Here is a 19,640-nt window from a genome sequence, read left to right as displayed (position 1 = left end):
ACCCCTTACACTGAGGCATCAAATCCAGGGACCCCTTACACTGAGGCATCAAATCCAGGGACCCCATTACACTGAGACATCTAATTAAGGGACCCCTTACACTGAGACATCAAATCCAGGGAGCCCTTACACTGAGACATCAAATGCAGGGGCCCTCACACTGAGACATCAAATCCAGGGAGCCCTTACACTGAGGCACCAAATCCAGGGAACCTTTTACACTGATGCACCAAATCCAGGGACCCCTTCCACTGAGACACCAAATCTAGGGACCCCTTACAATGAGGCAACAAATCCAGGAACCCCTTACACTGAGGCACCAAATACAGGGAACCCTTACACTGAGGCACCAAATCCAGGGACCACTTACACTGAGGCATCAAATCCAGGGAGCCCTCACAATGAGACATCAAATCCACGGACCCCTTACACTGAGACATCAAATCCAGGGACCCCTTACAATGAGACATCAAATCCAGGGACCCCTTACACTGAGACATCAAATCCAGAGACCTCTCACAATGAGACATCAAATCCACGGACCCCTTACACAGAGGACATCAATCCAGGGACCCCTTACACTGCGGCATCAAATCCAGGGACCGTTTACACTGAGGCATCAAATCCAGGGACCCCTTACACTGAGGCATCAAATCCAGGGACCCCAATACACTGAGACATCTAATTCAGGGACCCCTTACACTGAGACATCAAATCCAGGGAGCCCTTACACTGAGACATCAAATGCAGGGGCCCTTACACTGAGACATCAAATCCAGGGAGCCCTTACACTGAGGCACCAAATCCAGGGAACCTTTTGCACTGATGCACCAAATCCAGGGACTCCTTCCACTGAGACACCAAATCTAGGGACCCCTTACAATGAGGCAACAAATCCAGGAACCCCTTACACTGAGGCACCAAATACAGGGAACCCTTACACTGAGGCACCAAATCCAGGGACCACTTACACAGCGGCATCAAATCCAGGGACCCCTTACACTGAGGCATCAAATCCAGGGATCCCTTACACTGAGACACCAAATCCAGGGACCCCTTATACTGAGGCATCAAATCCAGGGACCCCTTACACTGAGGCATCAAATCCAGGGACCCCATTACACTGAGACATCTAATTCAGGGACCCCTTCCACTGAGACATCAAATCCAGGGAGCCCTTACACTGATACATCAAATCTAGGGACTCCTTACACTGAGGTACCAAATCCATGGACCCTTACACTGAGAGACCAAATCCAGGGACCCCTTACACTGAGGCATCAAATCCAGGGACCCCTTACAATGAGGCACCAAATTCAGGGACCCCTTACACTGAGACACCAAATCCAGGGACCCTTTACACTGAGGCATCAAATCCATGGTCCCCTTACACTGAGACATCAAATCCAGGGACCCCTTACAATGAGGCACCAAATCCAGGGACCTCTTACACTGAGGCATCAAATCCATGGTCCCCTTACACTGAGACATCAAATCCAGGGACCCCTCACAATGAGACATCAAATCCATGGACCCCTTACACTGAGACATCAAATCCAGGGACCCCTTACAATGAGACATCAAATCCAGGGACCCCTTACACTGCGGCATCAAATCCAGGGACCCCTTACACTGAGGCATCAAATCCAGGGACCCCTTACACTGAGGCATCAAATCCAGGGACCCCATTACACTGAGACAGCTAATTCAGGGACCCCTTACACTGAGACATCAAATCCAGGGAGCCCTTACACTGAGACATCAAATGCAGGGGCCCTTACACTGAGACATCAAATCCAGGGAGCCCTTACACTGAGGCACCAAATCCAGGGAACCTTTTACACTGATGCACCAAATCCAGGGACCCCTTCCATTGAGACACCAAATCTAGGGACCCCTTACAATGAGGCAACAAATCCAGGAACCCCTTACAATGAGGCAACAAATCCAGGAACCCCTTACACTGAGGCACCAAATACAGGGAACCCTTACACTGAGGCACCAAATCCAGGGACCACTTACACTGAGGCATCAAATCCAGGGAGCCCTCACAATGAGACATCAAATCCACGGACCCCTTACACTGAGACATCAAATCCAGGGACCCCTTACAATGAGACATCAACTCCAGGGACCCCTTACACTGAGACATCAAATCCAGAGACCTCTCACAATGAGACATCAAATCCACGGACCCCTTACACAGAGGACATCAATCCAGGGACCCCTTACACTGAGACATCAAATCCAGGGACTCCTTACACTGAGACATTAAATCCAGGGACCACTTACACTGCGGCATCAAATCCAGGGACCCCTTACACTGAGGCATCAAATCCAGGGACCCCTTACACTGAGGCATCAAATCCAGGGACCCCATTACACTGAGACATCTAGTTCAGGGACCCCTTACACTGAGACATCAAATCCAGGGAGCCCTTACACTGATACATCAAATCTAGGGACCCCTTATACTGAGGCATCAAATCCAGGGACCCCTTACACTGAGGCACCAAATCTAGTGACTCATTACACTGAGGCATCAAATCCAGGGACCCCTTACACTGAGACATCAAATCCAGGGACCTCTTACACTGAGGCATCAAATCCAGGGACCTCTTACACTGAGACATCAAATGCAGGGACCTCTTACACTGAGGCACCAAATCCAGGGACCCCTTACACTGAGACATCAAATCCAGGGACCCCTCACAATGAGACATCAAATCCACGGACCCCTTACACTGAGACATCAAATCCAGGGACCCCTTATACTGAGACATCAAATCCAGGGACCCCTTACAATGAGACATCAAATCCAGGGACCCCTTACACTGCGGCATCAAATCCAGGGACCGTTTACACTGAGGCATCAAATCCAGGGACCCCTTACACTGAGGCATCAAATCCAGGGACCCCAATACACTGAGACATCTAATTCAGGGACCCCTTACACTGAGACATCAAATCCAGGGAGCCCTTACACTGAGACATCAAATGCAGGGGCCCTTACACTGAGTCATCAAATCCAGGGAGCCCTTACACTGAGGCACCAAATCCAGGGAACCTTTTGCACTGATGCACCAAATCCAGGGACCCCTTCCACTGAGACACCAAATCTAGGGACCCCTTACAATGAGGCAACAAATCCAGGAACCCCTTACACTGAGGCACCAAATACAGGGAACCCTTACACTGAGGCACCAAATCCAGGGACCACTTACAATGAGACATCAAATCCAGGGACCCCTTACACTGAGACATCAAATCCAGGGACCCCTTACACTGAGACATCAAATCCAGGGACCCCTCACAATGAGACATCAAATCCACGGACCCCTTACACTGAGACATCAAATCCAGGGACCCCTTACACTGAGACATCAAATCCAGGGACCCCTTACAATGAGACATCAAATCCAGGGACCCCTTACACTGCGGCATCAAATCCAGGGACCGTTTACACTGAGGCATCAAATCCAGGGACCCCTTACACTGAGGCATCAAATCCAGGTACCCCAATACACTGAGACATCTAATTCAGGGACCCCTTACACTGAGACATCAAATCCAGGGAGCCCTTACACTGAGACATCAAATGCAGTGGCCCTTACACTGAGACATCAAATCCAGGGAGCCCTTACACTGAGGCACCAAATCCACGGAACCTTTTGCACTGATGCACCAAATCCAGGGACCCCTTCCACTGAGACACCAAATCTAGGGACCCCTTACAATGAGGCAACAAATCCAGGAACCCCTTACACTGAGGCACCAAATACAGGGAACCCTTACACTGAGGCACCAAATCCAGGGACCACTTACACTGAGGCATCAAATCCAGGGAGCCCTCACAATGAGACATCAAATCCACGGACCCCTTACACTGAGACATCAAATCCAGGGACCCCTTACAATGAGACATCAAATCCAGGGACCCCTTACACTGAGACATCAAGTCCAGAGACCTCTCACAATGAGACATCAAATCCACGGACCCCTTACACAGAGACATCAAATCCAGGGACGCCTTACACTGAGACATCAAATCCAGGGACCCCTTACAATGAGACATCAAATCCAGGGACCCTTTACAATGAGACATCAAATCCAGGGACCCCTTACAATGAGACATCAAATCCAGGGACCACTTACACTAAGACTACAAAATTACACAGAAATGAGCCATTCGGTCTAACCAGTCCATGCCGGTGTTTTTGCTCTGCTCGGGAATTAGAGTGCTTCAGTATGGGGAAGGGTTATGCCGGTGAAAGCAGCTATACTTAGGGGGAAAGGTGGTTAATGAATGAAGAGACGACGGGGGAATCAGACGGTGACTGGTGAGGCCTGGTGACAGATTATTGTCAGAAGTCCTTTTCAGGCAGGCTGATGATTAGATGTAACCAGCGCAACAAATGTATCCATCTGTTATTGGCCCAAAATACCCAAATCTAATGTCACTCATTTATTTTTCCATGAGAAATGTCGAGATTACGATGTGCTGTTGACAGAAAGGAGCGAGTAAATGAGGCTTGCACTGAAAAGAAGGTTACTTGAATGAAGACATTGTGAGGCTGTTTTGTGACTCGGCACTGTGAGGTTAAAAATTTGAAATGGAAAAGGGCATGTCCAGTAACACTTATATTGGCAATAGTTCTTTCTAAGTTCATAATTATATCCTAAGCCAAATATCCCATTGACTATCCCAATCACTAATCCCAATCCTAACAAATAACCACAAACCACAACCACTAAACCTTCATCTAAACCCAGCCCGGTTACCAAGGCTAATAACATCTGAACTAGGATTAGCAGTGGGCCATCTGGCCCCTTGAGCCCACCCCGCCATTCAATAAGATCTTGGCTGATCTGATCTTGGCCTCAATTCCACTTCGCTGCCCTTTCCCCATAAACCTTGACTCCACCATCTTTCAAAAATCACTCTATCTGCAACTTAAATATTTTCAATGACTCAGACTCCACTGTTCTCTGGGGTAGAAAATTTCAAAGATTCACGACCCTCTGAGAGAAGAAATTCCTCTTCATTTCATTTTAAATTGGGCGCCCCCTTATGCTCAGGCTTTGCAACCTAGTTCTCGATTCCCCCACAAGAGGAAACAGAGATCAGTGGGGAAGCTAAAGACCTGATAAAGGAAGTAGTTAAACAATTATTTTGATGCAAAAAATACTGCAAGGTATGTTAGTAACAAGAAATTGTAATCAACTAACCCATCAAAATAAGCAAAGGTAATTACAAAGGTCAGAACATTTCAAAGTTGATCACAAGCAGTATGTGTGGAGATCTATTAACCGCATTCAAAAATCGTTAAATACAGGAAATAACAGATTTACAGTCTTACGAAAGATAGTTCTTTCAAGGGTTGGTTGAAAGGAACGTTAAATGAGTGTAAAGTGAGACACGCCGGTTCAGTCTGAGACATCCACAAGCCGGATACTCAAATGAAACAAGTTTGGGATTTGATGTGGTAAAAGATAAATTACGTGAGAAGTGAAATAATCTAGAGTAAGAAAAAGCCCCAAAATGGAAGTGACGGGAACATTAATGAGTCTATTTTTATGGAGAAATCCAATATTGGACACAGGGTGTTTGAAACAATCCTGAGACAGAACATTACTGTCCAGCTCAGGGACAGGGTTATACAGAGCAGCAGGAACAATGACTGAGTGCCAGAATGAACATGTTCAGTGCCCAATGGGGGCCCAGTAAATCCTGTCCCAGTCACTAAAGTGGTCTTGGGTATTTACCCAGCATTCCTCGCGATGGAGAATGTGCCGAGCCCAGACTACAGGGGCCCGGTGCGCAGGCGCGAGACCTGGCTGTATTTGGAGCATGCGCGGTGCGTGTAATGGCGGAGCGGTTGTGGTGAAATGTGTTCCGCAAAACAGCTCCTACTCCGCGGGGCGGAGGTGAGTAAAGGACCAGCGGGGAGCCGGGGAGGCTTCAGAAACACCTGGTGCCCGCCGGAAGCCCGGAATAACAACCGGAATATCGGCGGCTGCAGCCTCGATGCTTTATCCCGGTCACAGGCCCGGGGTAACGGCGGCCACCTTTGTACAGGAAGGCAGGGTCAGTCCTCCGCCATCTTTGTTCAGTGAGCAGTAATGCGCATGCGCGGCCATCTTGGTAAAGTAAGAGCTGAGTTATTTTATTCTCACACCTCGGATTTCTCTCATTGTTCTGAACTCCAAAGTGTATCGTCCCAACCTTCTCAACCTGTCCTCATCAGAGAACCCCCTCCTCGCCGGAATCAACCTCTGAACAGCCTCCAGTGTAAGTATATCCTTCCTTAAACACACAGTATTCCAGGTGTGGTCCCACCAATACCCTGTACACTTGGAGCAGGACTTCTCTGCTTTTTATTCTCTCCCCCTGACAATAAAGGCCAACATTACATTTACCTTCCTGACTACTTCCTGAACCTGCAGACTAACTTTTTGTGTTTTATGCACAAACACCCTCAGGTCTCTCTGTCCTGTAGCACTTTGCAATTTTGTCTCCATTTAAATTATAATTTGCTTTTCTATTATTTCTGCCAACGTGGATAACCTCACATTTTCCCATATTATACTCCATGTGACAAATTTTTGCCCACTCATTTACCCTGTCTGTATCCCTTTGCAAATTTTGTTTGTCCTCAATTTGCTTTCCCACCTATCTTTGTATCATCAGCAAACTTGGCTTATTAAACTCGGTTATTTTATCCAAGTCATTAATATAGATTTAAAATAGTTGAGGACCTAGCACCGATTCCTGCGGCACCCCACTAGTCACCATTTGCCAACCAGAAAAAGACCCATTTATGCCGACTCTCTGTTTTCTGTTAGTTAGCCTATCCTCTCTAATATACTGCTCCCAACCCAGTGAGCTTTTATCTTGTGCAGTAACCTTTTATGTCCCACCTTATCAAATGCCTTCTGGGAATCTAAATACACCACATCCACTGGTTCCGCCTTATCCATCCTACTCATTATATCCTCAAAGAACTCCAGCAAATTTGTCAAACATGATTTCCCTTTCATGAAGCCATGCTGACTCTGCTTGATTGAATCAAGCTTTTCCAAATGTCCCACTACTGCTTCCTTAATAATGGTCTCCAGCACTTTCCCAATGACAGATGTTAGGCTAACTGGTCTTTAGTTTCCTGCTTTTTGTCTGCCTCCTTTTTTAAATATAGGCGTTACATTTTCGGTTTTCCAATCTGTTGGGACCGCCCCAGAATCCTGGGAATTTTGGTAGATTACAACTAATGTGTCCACTATCTCTGCAGCCACTTCTCTTAAGATCCTACGATGTAAACCATCAGGGCAACGTGACTTCTCTGCCTTTAGTCCCATTATTTTACCGAGTACTACTTCATTATGAATCGTTATTGTATTAAGTTCTTCCCTCACTATAGCCCCTTGATTATCCACTTTGGTATTACTCTCAGTGACTGAGTGTTTTACTGTAATTAAACTAATCTTGGACTGTTTCTGTCAGATATTAACTCCGGCACGGTCCCAGCAAACACTCCCACTCCCTCGTCCCTCTGATGTTTCTGCAGAATTGCTTTGTGAAGACGGGCTCATGGAGAGAAACACCCTGCATGGAATGATCCCAAATTGAGCATCTCCAAGGGACAAGGCTCCCAGCTTTACTCATTCTCTGTCCTTTCCCCCCAGGCCCAGTTCCTTTGCTCAGATTCTGATAAAAGTAAATTGGGAAAAGTGCACTTTGATTTTTACAGATTGAATTATTGCAGAGAGCTGCGCATGCGCGGTTCAGCCCCACCCTCTGTGTCGTTCCCAGTGAGCAGAAGAGCACATGTGCCCTCCCCTCCCCCAGCCCTGCCTGTGATCGCCATTCACTCAGTGAGCAGAAGAAGATGGTTTAAAACAGCCAGGAATGGAGGCACCGCGGCCCCAGGGTAAGGCAGCGTGCTGCAGCCTCCTTACAGCAGCGCAGCGCTTTGGGAGTGTGTCCGCAGATGGGCTCAGAGATCGGCATTGAGTCCGGGGGGAGTTCAGGGGGAGTCGGGGGCTGTGTGTAAGAGGCAGAGCGGACCAAGAATCAGTGTCAGTGCATGGTGTGAGTGGGGGAAGGGAGAGGCCATTCTCGGGCTGTGTGTGGATAGCGTGTGTGCAGGGTAAGGGAGACAGAATGGGCAGAATCTGCTGTTTACAATCTGCTGCTTTCTCTCTCCAAACCAGGAGTGAACGTTCCTGGTTTAGTTCCCTCGGGGGCTGTGTCTAAGAGGCAGAGTGGATCAGGAACGAGTTCCGGAACATGGTGTGAGTGGGGGAAGGGAGAGGCCATTCTCGGGCTGTGTGTGGACAGTGTAAGGTAACAGAGAAAGTAAATCACCTCGCTCTTTCCAATCATTGCTGCTTTCTTTCCCTAAATCAGTCGTGAATGTTCCTGATTCAGTTCCAATCTCACCGTGTCTGTTGTTCTTGGGCAGTGAGCAGTGGAAACACACCTGTCAGTGAGGATGTGAGGAGTTTCACAAAGTGCATCTATTGCAGGCACCAGGAGAGGAGTGTGGGAGAAGATATTTTAAAGACCAGTTATATTGTTTCGGTGAGCTGAGTTCTCCAGAACCATGTTGCTGGTGGTTGAGAGATACATTGTCGCTCCCTCATATTCTCCCCGCATCCATCTCTTAGAACTAATAATGTTCTCGTATTATTATTCTCAGAGCAAAATTCTTCAACCAGCCAGAACAAATGTGAGCTTTCCTCCACCCGGAACACAAGGAACAGTGCAGGCAGCTCCTTCTCACACACAGTAAGTAGATTATCACTCACAGAGCGCAGAGACTCAGAACTGGCCTCAATCCTATTGTCACAGACAGCAGAAGCTGTCAGTCCCACAGTGATCCGAAGTTGCAGAGTTACATTGTGAATCTTACAGCCACATGGAGCAGTAGAATCACATGCTGTTTCACCATTGAAACAGATCACACTGACAGGTACATTAAACACACACACTCACTTGCCAGAAACTGGCAGGTAGAGAATAAAAGACAATCATCTATCAGAAAAAATGTCCAATGGAATGTATAAACCACACTCGCATATCAGAAGCTGATGGTTACAGAGCAAAAGCCATATTCATGTTTCAGAATCTGACGGATTCAGTATTTAAACCCCCCGAACATACCAGAAGATGACAGGTGCAGAATAAAACCCACATTCCCGTAGCATAGACTGACAGATACACACACCCACATATATGAAAGTGACAGTAACTAAATAAAATCCCCACTTGCATACCAGAGATTGACAGGTAAAGTGTAAATCCCATGTGCACATGTCGGAAAACTGAAAGGCAGTAAGTAAAATTGTTACTTGCATCTCAGAAACTGATCGGGGCTGAGTAAAACCCACACACACACATCAGAAAAAATGACACAGAGAAGGCAAAATCTTTATTCACATATCAGAGAAATACAGGTTAAAAGTAAAATTAATTCTCACGTTCACATACTAGAGACTAGCTGATACAGAGTAAATTCCACACTCACATAGCAGGAACTGACAGGTACTGTCTAAAACACAATCAAGTAGCAGGAACAAATAGGTACAGTCGAACATAGCAGAAACTGAGAAGCACAGATTATACCTGAACACACAACAAAACCTGACAGTTACAGAAAAATACACACACTTGAATATCAGAGACTGAGTGATACGGTATAAAACCCACACTCACATATGAGCGACTGAGTGATACAGTATAAAACCCACACTCACATATCAGAGACTGAGTGATACAGTATAAAACCCACACTCGCATATCAGAGGCTGACATATTACAATCCATATTCCCTTAACACAAATTGACATACAGTGACATGCCCAGACTCACGAACCAGTAATTGACAGGTACAGGGTAAAGATCTCTCTTTCATTCCAGAAACTGACAGGGACAAAGGAAAGTCCACTCACAATTAAGCAGAAACTGGCAGTTATAGAGTGAGGCCCACAATCACATGTCAGAACGTGACGGGTACAGAATAAAACCCAGATTCCCATAACAGAAATGGAGAGATACAGAGAAAGGACCACACTCATAGCAGAGACAGATAGATATAGAGTAAAACTCAGACTCATTTACCACAGACCGACCGAGTCAACATAAACACTCACCTCCATAACACAAATTGACAGTTAAAAAGAAAAACGAATACTCTATCAGGAATTGGTGGTACACAGTAAAACAATACTAACATACTGGAGAATGACGGGTATGGAGTAGAGCTCACATTCACATAACAGATGGATAGATACAGCGCAAAATACACATCACACACCAAGAATGGAAAGAAACATAGAAAATAGGTGCAGGAGCAGGTCATTTGGCCCTTCGAGCCTGCACCGCCATTCAATATAATCATGGTTGATCATGCAACTTCAATACCCCACTCCCACTTTCTCTCCCTATCCCTTGATCCCCTTAGCCCTCAGGGCCACATCTAACTCCCTCTTGAATATATCCAACGAACTGGACTCCACAACTTTCTGTGATAGAGAATTGCACAGGTTTACCACTCTCTGGGTGAAAAAGTTTCTCCTCATTTCAGTCCGACATGACTTACCCCTTATCCTTAGACTGTGACCCCTGGTTCTGGACTTTCCCAACATCAGGAACATTCTTCCTGCATCTAACCTGTCCAGTCCTGTCATAATTTTATATGTTTCTATGAGATCCCCTCTCATTCTTCTAAATTCCAGTGAGTGTAAGCCTAGCCGATCCAGTCTTTCTTCATATGTCAGTCCTGCCATGCCGGAAATTAGTCTGGTGAACCTTCACTGCACTCCCTCAATAGCAAGTACGTCCTTGCTCAGATTAAGAGACCAAAACTGCACATCATACTCAAGGTGTGGTCTCACCAAGGCCCTGCACAACTGCAGTAACACCTCCCTGCTCCTACACTCAAATCCTCTCGCTATGAAGGCCAGCATGCCAGTTGCTTTCTTTACTGCCTGCTGGACCTGCATGCCTACCTTCAGTGACTGATCTACCATGACACCCAGGTATCTTTGAACCACCCATTTTACTAATCTGTCACCATTCAGGTAATAGTCTGCCTTCCTGTTTTTGCCACCAAAGTGAATAACCTCACATTTATCCACATTTTCCTGCATCTGCCATGCAATTGCCCACTCACCTAACCTGTCCAATTCACCCTGCAGCCTCTTCGCATCCTCCTCACAGCTCACACTGCCACCCAGCTTAGTGTCATCTGCAAACTTGGAGATATTACTTTCAATTCCATCGTCTAAATCATTAATATATATTGTAAATAGCTGGGGTCCCAGCACTGAACCTTGTGGCACCCCACTAGTCACTGCCTGCCATTCTGAAAAGGATCTGTTTATTCTCACTCTTTGCGTCCTGTCTGCCAACCAGTTCTGCCTCCACGTCAGTACATTACCCCCAATACCATGTGCTTTAATTTTGCACACTAATCTCTGGTGTGGGACCTTGTCAAAAGCCTTTTGAAATTCCAAATACACCAAATCCACTGGTTCTCCCTTATCCACTCTACTAGTTACATCCTGAAAAACCTCTAGAAGATTTGTCAAGCATGATTTCCCTTTCATAAATCCATGCTGACTTGGACCGATCCTGTCACTGCTTTCCAAATGCTCTGCTATTACATCTTTAATAATTGATTCCAGCATTTTCCCCACCACTGATGTCAGGCTAACCGGTCTATAATTCCCTGTTTTCTCTCTCCCTCCTTTTTTAAAAAGTGGGGTTACATTTGCTACCCTCCAATCCATAGGTACTGATCCAGAGTCCATGGTATTTTGAAAAATGACCACCAATGCATCCATTATTTCTAGGGCCACTTCTTTAACTACTCTGGGATGCAGACTGTCAGACCCTGGGGATTTATTGGCCTTCAATCCCATCAGTTTCCCTCCAAGCATTTCCTGACTAATAAGGATTTCCCTCAGTTCCTCCTTCCCGCTGGACCCTCGGTCCCCTTGTATTTTTGGGAGGTTATTCATGTCTTCTTTACTGAAGACAGAACCAAAGTATTTGTTCAATTGGTCTGCCATTTCCTAGTTCCCCATTATGAATTCACCTGATTCTGACTGCAAGGGGCCTATATTAGATTTCACTAATCTTTTTCTCTTCACATATCTATAGAAGCTTTTGCAGTCAGTTTTTATGTTCCCTGCAAGCTTACTCTCATATTCTATTTTCCCCCTCCTAATTACACCCTTAGTCCTCCTCTGCTGAATTCTAAATTTCTCCCAGTCCTCAGGTTTGCTGCTTTTTCAGGCCAATTTCTATGCCTCTTCCTTGGATTTAACACTGTCCCTAATTTCCCTTGTTAGCCACGGTTGAGCCACCATTCCTGTTTTATTTTTTACGCCAGACAGGGATGTACAATAGTTGTAATTCATCCAAGTGATCTTTAAATGTCTGCCATTGCCTATCCACCGTCAACCCTTTAAGTATCATTCGCCAGTTTATCCTATCCAAATCACGTCTCATACCATCGAAGTTTCCTTTAAGTTCAGGACCCTAGTCTCTGAGTTAACTGGGTTGCTCTCCATCTTAATGAAGAATTCTACCATATTATGGTCACTCTTCCCCAAGGGGCCACGCAAGACCAGATTGCTAATTAATCCTCTCTCGTTACACAAAACCCAGTCTAGGATGGCCTGCTCTCTCATAGGTTCCTCGACATATTGGTCTAGAAAACCATCCCTTATACACTCTAGGAAATTTTCCACCACAGTATTGCTACAAGTTTGGTTAGCCCAATCAATATGTAGGTTAAAGTCACCCATGATAACTGCTGTACCCTTATTGCACGCGTCCTTAATTTCCTGTTTGATGCAATCCCCAACCTCCCTACTACTGTTTGGTGGTCTGTACATAACCCCAACTAACATTTTTTGCCCTTTGATGTTTCGCAGCTCTACCCATATAGATTCCACATTATCCCAGCCAATGTCCTTCCTTACTATTGCATTAACCTCCTCTTTAACCACTAACGCTACCCCACCTCCTTTTCCTTTCTGGCTATTCTTCCTGAATATTGAATACCCCTGGATGTTATGTTCCCAGCTTTGGTTACTCTGAAGCCATGTCTCTGTAATCCCAATGACATCATATCCGTTAACAGCTATCTGCGCAGTTAATTCATCCACCTTATTACAATTGCTTCTCGCTTTGAGACTCAGAGCCTTCAGGCTTGTTTTTTTAACACTCTTTGTCCTTTTATAATTATGTTGTAATGTGGCCCTTTTTGATACAGAATGAAACCCACAGGCAATTACCAGAAATTGACATGTACAGGATAAAATCAACCTCTCGTATCAGAAACTAACAGAGTAAAACCCTCATCCACATACCAGAGGTGGCCAGATAGAGTCAAATCCACACTCCCATACCAGACACCACTATATAAGAAAATAAGAACATAAGAATTAGGATCAGGAGTAGGCCATACGGCCCCTCGAGCCTGCTCCGCCATTTAATACCATCATGGCTGATCCGATCATGGACCCAGCTCCACTTCCCTGCCCGCCCCCTTATCGGTTAAGACACTGTCTATCTCTGTCTTAAATATATTCAATGTCCCGGCTTCTACAGCTCTCTGAGGCAGCGAATTCCACAGGTTGACAACCCTCTGAGAGAAAAAAATTCCTCCTCCTCTCAGTTTTAAATGGGGGGGGCCCTTATTCTAAGTTTATGCCCCCTAGTTCTAGTCTCCCCTATCAGTGAAAACATCCTCTCTGCGACTACGCTGTCAAGCCCCCTCATAATCTTATACGTTTCGAGAAATCACCTTTCATTCATTCTTCTGAATTCAATGAGTAGAGGCCCAACCTCCTCAACATTTTCTCATAAGTCAAGCCCCTCATCTCTGGAATCAACCAACTGAACCTTCTCTCAACTTCCTGCAAAGCAAGTATATCCTTTCATAAATATGGAAACCAAAACTGCACGCAGTATTCCAGGTGTGGCCTCACCAATACCCTGTGTAAATGCAGCAAGACTTCCCTGCTTTTATACTCCAGCCCCTTTGCAATAAAGCAAAAGATTGCATTGGCCTTCCTGATCATGTGCTGTACCTGCATTCTAACCTTTTGTGTTTCATGCACAAGTACCCCCAAGTCCCGTTGGACTGCAGCACTTTGCAATCTTTCTCCATTCAAATAATAACTTGATCTTTGATTTTTTTTCAGCCATAGTGCATCACTTCACACTTTCCAACATTATACTCCATCTGCCAAATTATTGCCCACTTACTGAGCCTATCTGTATCCTTTGGCAGATTTTTTGTGTCCTCCTCACACATTGCTTTTCCTCCCATCTTTGTATCATCAGCAAACTTGGCTACTTACATAGAAACAAAGAAAATAGGTGCAGGAGTAGGCCATTCGGCCCTTCTAGCCTGCACCACCATTCAATGAGTTCATGGCTGAACATGCAACTTCAGTACCCCATTCCTGCTTTCTCGCCATACCCCTTGATTCCCCTAGTAGTAAGGACTTCATCTAACTCCTTTTTGAATATATATAGTGAACTGGCCTCAATAACTTTCTGTGGGAGAGAATTCCACAGGTTCACCACTCTCTGGGTAAAGAAGTTTCTCCTCATCTCAGTCCTAAATGGCTTACCCCTTATCCTTAGACTGTGACCCCTGGTTCTGGACATCCCCACCATTGGGAACAATCTTCCTGCATCTAACCTGTCTAAACCCATCAGAATTTTAAACATTTCTATGAGGTCCCCTCTCATTCTTCTGAACTCCAGTGAATACAAGCCCAGTTGATCCAGTCTTTCTTAATAGGTCAGTCCCACCATCCAGGGAATCAGTCTGGTGAACCTTCGCTGCACTCCCTCAATAGCAAGAATGTCCTTCCTCAAGTTCGGAGACCAAAACTGCACACAATACTCCAGGTGTGGCCTCACCAAGGCCCTGTACAACTGTAGCGACACATCTTTGCCCCTGTACTCAAATCCCCTCGCTATGAAGGCCAACATGCCATTTGCTTTCTTAACCGCCTGCTGTACCTTCAATGACTGATGTATCATGATACCCAGGTCTCGTTGCACCGCCCCTTTTCCTAATCTGTCACCATTCAGTTAATAGTCTGTCTCTCTCTTTTTACCACCAAAGTGGATAACCTCACATTTATCCACATTATACTTCATCTGCCATGCATTTGCCCACTCACCAAACATATCCAAGTTGCTCTGCAGCCTCATAGCATCCTCCTCGCAGCTCACACTGCCACCCAACTTAGTGTCATCCGCAAATTTGGAGATACTACATTTAATCCCCTCTAAATCATTAATGTACAGTGTAAACAGCTGGGGCCCCAGCACAGAACCTTGCAGTACCCCACTAGTCACTGCCTACCATTCTGAAAAGTACCCATTTACTCCTACTCTTTGCTTCCTGTCTGACAACCAGTTCTCAATCCATGTCAGCACACTACCCCCAATCCCATGTGCTTTAACTTTGCACATTAATCTCTTGTGTGGGACCTTGTCGAAACCCTTCTGAAAGTCCAAATATACCACATCAACTGGTTTTCCCTTGTCCACTCTACTGGAAACATCCTCAAAAAATTCCAGAAGATTTGTCAAGCATGATTTCCCTTTCACAAATCCATGCTGACTTGGACCTATCATGTCACCTCTTTCAAATGCGCTGCTATGACATCCTTAATAATTGATTCCATCATTTTACCCACTACTGATGTCAGGCTGACCATTCTATAATTCACTGTTTTCTCTCTCCCTCCTTTTTTAAAAAGTGGGGTTACATTGGCTACCCTCCACTCGATAGGAACTGATCCAGAGTCTATGGAATGTTGGAAAATGACTGTCAATGCATCCGCTATTTCCAGGGCCACCTCCTTAAGTACTCTGGGATGCAGTCCATCAGGCCCTGGGGATTTATCGGCCTTCAATCCCATCAATTTCTCCAACACAGTTTCCCGACTAATAAGGATTTCCCTCAGTTCCTCCTTCTTACTAGACCCTCTGACCTCTTTTATATCCGGAAGATTGTTTGTATCCTCCTTCATGAATACCGAACCAAAGTACTTGTTCAATTGGTGTGCCATTTCTTTGTTCCCCTTTATGACTTCCCCTGATTCTGACTGCAGGGGACCTACGTTTGTCTTTACTAACCTTTATCTCTACTAACCTTTATCTCTTTACATATCTATAGAAACTTTTGCAATCCGCCTTAATGTTCCCTGCAAGCTTCTTCTCGAACTCCATTTTCCCTGCCCGAATCAAACCCTTTGTCCTCCTCTGCTGAGTTCTAAATTTCTCCCAGTCCCCAGGTTCACTGCTATTTCTGGCCAATTTGTATGCCACTTCCTTGGCTTTAATACTATCCTTGATTTCCCTTGATAGCCACGGTTGAGCCACCATCCCTTTTTTTCTTTTTACGCCAGACAGGAATGTACAATTGTTGTAGTTCATCCATGCGGTCTCTAAATGTCTGCCATTGTCCATCCACAGTCAACTCCTTAAGTATCATTCGCCAATCTATCCTAGTCAATTCACGCCTCATACCTTCAAAGTTACCCTTCTTTAAGTTCTGGACCATGGTCTCTGAATTAACGGTTTCATTCTCCATCCTAATGTAGAATTCCACCATATTATGGTCACTCTTCCCCAAGGGGCCTCGCACAACGAGATTCCTAATTAATCCTCTCTCAACACAACATCCAGTCTAAGATGGCCTCCCCCCTAGTTGGTTCCTTGACATATTGGTCTAGAAAACCATCCCTTATGCACTCCAGGAAATCCTCCTCCACTATTGCTTGCAGTTTGGTTAGCCCAATCTATGTGCATATCAAAGTCACCCATTATAACTGCTGCACCTTTATTGCATGCACCCCTAATTTCCTGTTTGATGCCCTCCCCAACATCATTACTACTGTTTGGATGTCTGTACACCACACCCACTAACGTTTTTTGCCTTTTGGTGTTCTGCAGCTCTACCCATATAGATTCCACATCATCCAAGCTGATGACCTTCATAACTGTTGCATTAATCTCCTCTTTAACCAGCAATGCTACCCCACCTCCTTTTCCTTTTATTCTATCCTTCCTGAATGTTGCATACCCATGGATGTTGAGTTCCCAGCCCTGATCATCCTGGAGCCACGTCTCTGTAATCCCAATCACAACATATCTGTTAACATCAATTTGCACAGTTAATTCATCCACCTTATTATGGATACTCCTTGCATTAAGACACAAAGCCTTCAGGCTTGCTTTTTTAACACACTTTGTCCTTTTAGAATTTTGCTGTACAGTGGCCCCTCGGTCCCTTCTTCCAAGTCGTTAATATAGATTGTAAATAGTTGGGGTCCCAGCACTGATGCCTGCGGCACCCCACTCATTACTGATTGCCAACCCGAGAATGAACCATTTACCCAGATTCTCTGTTGTCTGTTAGTTAGCCAATCCTCTATCCATGCTAATATATTACCCCCAGCCCCGTGAACTTTTATCTTGTGCAGTAACCTTTTATGTGGCACCTTGTCAAATGCCTTCTGGAAGTCCAAAAACACCACACCCACTTTATCCACCCTGGCCCATGATGTGAAGTGGAACATAATTCATTGAAAGCACCTCTGACAGTGTTGAGCAGAAACTGACCAAACAAATGTGAAAAATGAATTCCTGAATGTTTGGTATTGTACAAGACAAAAATAGAAAGAATGCATTTCTTCCAAATGTCCAGGCCTGGTCTGAATGATGGATTAGTGATTTTGAGATGAGATAAAATTATAACTTTCGCAAACTGTTTAAAAATAGACTGATATTTGAGGACAAAAATATTTCATTTCAGAATTTTTTTCAACATGGTACAAGCAGAGAAGGAGTTTGATGACGTATGCCATTGCCTAATAGAGAACTGATTTAGTTGGCTACTATTGCATATTTTCTTCTAATTTTTTTAAGTTTTGATTTGCTGTGTATTTCCACCTGTTTTGAATAACACCAAAAATGAAAATAATCATTGCATTTAGGATAAGGGGTAGGCCTTTTAGGACTGAGATGAGAGAAACTTCTTCACTCAAGAGAGTTGTTAACCTGTGGAATTCCCTGCCGCAGAGAGTTGTTGAGGCCAGTTCACTGGATATATTCAAGAGGGAGTTAGATATGGCTCTTACGGTTAAGGGGATCAAGAGGTATGGAGAGAAAGCAGGAAAGGGGTACTGAAGGAATGATCAGCCATGATATTTAATGGCGGTGCAGGCTCGAAGGGCCGAATGGCCTTCTGCACCTATTTTTCTATGTTTCTCTGTTCGTTACATGCTGAAACAGTTCCAGCAAATTTGTCAAACTTAACTTCCATTTCATAAATCCATGCTGACTCTGCCTGACCGAATTATGTTTTTCCAAATGTCATGGTAATGCTTCTTTAAGAATGAACTCTTCAACATTTTCCCAACCACAGATGTTAGGCTAACTGGGCTATAGTTTCCTGCTTTTTGTCTGCCTCCTTTTTAACCGAGCGTGGCTCTCCGTCCCCGGGCAACACCGAGTGTGGCTCTCGGTCCCCGGGCAACACCGAGTGCGGCTCTCGGTCCCCGGGCAACACCGAGTGCGGCTCTCGGTCCCCGGGCAACACCGAGTGCGGCTCTCGGTCCCCGGGCAACACCGAGTGCGGCTCTCGGTCCCCGGGCAACACCGAGTGCGGCTCTCGGTCCCCGGGCAACACCGAGTGCGGCTCTCGGTCCCCGGGCAACACCGAGTGCGGCTCTCGGTCCCCGGGCAACACCGAGTGCGGCTCTCGGTCCCCGGGCAACACCGAGTGCGGCTCTCGGTCCCCGGGCAACACCGAGTGCGGCTCTCGGTCCCCGGGCAACACCGAGTGCGGCTCTCGGTCCCCGGGCAACACCGAGTGCGGCTCTCGGTCCCCGGGCAACACCGAGTGCGGCTCTCGGTCCCCGGGCAACACCGAGTGCGGCTCTCGGTCCCCGGGCAACACCGAGTGCGGCTCTCGGTCCCCGGGCAACACCGAGTGCGGCTCTCGGTCCCCGGGCAACACCGAGTGCGGCTCTCGGTCCCCGGGCAACACCGAGTGCGGCTCTCGGTCCCCGGGCAACACCGAGTGCGGCTCTCGGTCCCCGGGCAACACCGAGTGCGGCTCTCGGTCCCCGGGCAACACCGAGTGCGGCTCTCGGTCCCCGGGCAACACCGAGTGCGGCTCTCGGTCCCCGGGCAACACCGAGTGCGGCTCTCGGTCCCCGGGCAACACCGAGTGCGGCTCTCGGTCCCCGGGCAACACCGAGTGCGGCTCTCGGCCCCCGGGCAACACCGAGTGCGGCTCTCGGCCCCCGGGCAACACCGAGTGCGGCTCTCGGGGCCCCCGGGCAACACCGAGTGCGGCTCTCGGGGTCCCCGGGCAACACCGAGTGCGGCTCTCGGCCCCCGGGCAACACCGAGGGCGGCTCTCGGGGTCCCCGGGCAACACCGAGTGCGGCTCTCGGTCCCCGGGCAACACCGAGTGCGGCTCTCGGTCCCCGAGTCAGAGCCACCGGGCCCGGCACCAGCAATCCACGGGGGCAGCAACTCCACCACACCAGGAATACAACAACTTACATTTATATAGCAGGCCCAG

General features: G+C 46.6%; 1 long non-coding RNA gene across 2 annotated transcripts in view; it reads left to right on the top strand.

Moving 5' to 3' along the window:
• Positions 1-6,144: 6,144 nt before the first annotated feature.
• LOC139238072 (uncharacterized) overlaps positions 6,145-19,640 on the top strand; it is a 30,927-nt gene continuing 17,431 nt past the window's right edge. For both annotated transcript variants that reach the window (XR_011588560.1, XR_011588561.1), the window contains exons 1-2: positions 6,145-6,292; positions 8,700-8,788. This is a non-coding gene — a long non-coding RNA (uncharacterized lncRNA). The remainder of the gene's footprint in view (positions 6,293-8,699; positions 8,789-19,640) is intronic.

Source organism: Pristiophorus japonicus, chromosome 25 (assembly GCF_044704955.1).
Source record: "Pristiophorus japonicus isolate sPriJap1 chromosome 25, sPriJap1.hap1, whole genome shotgun sequence".
In the NCBI taxonomy this organism is placed as follows: domain Eukaryota; kingdom Metazoa; phylum Chordata; class Chondrichthyes; family Pristiophoridae; genus Pristiophorus; species Pristiophorus japonicus.
The sequence above is the reverse complement of the archived record's forward strand: the minus strand, read 5'-3'. Positions and strand labels throughout refer to the sequence as shown.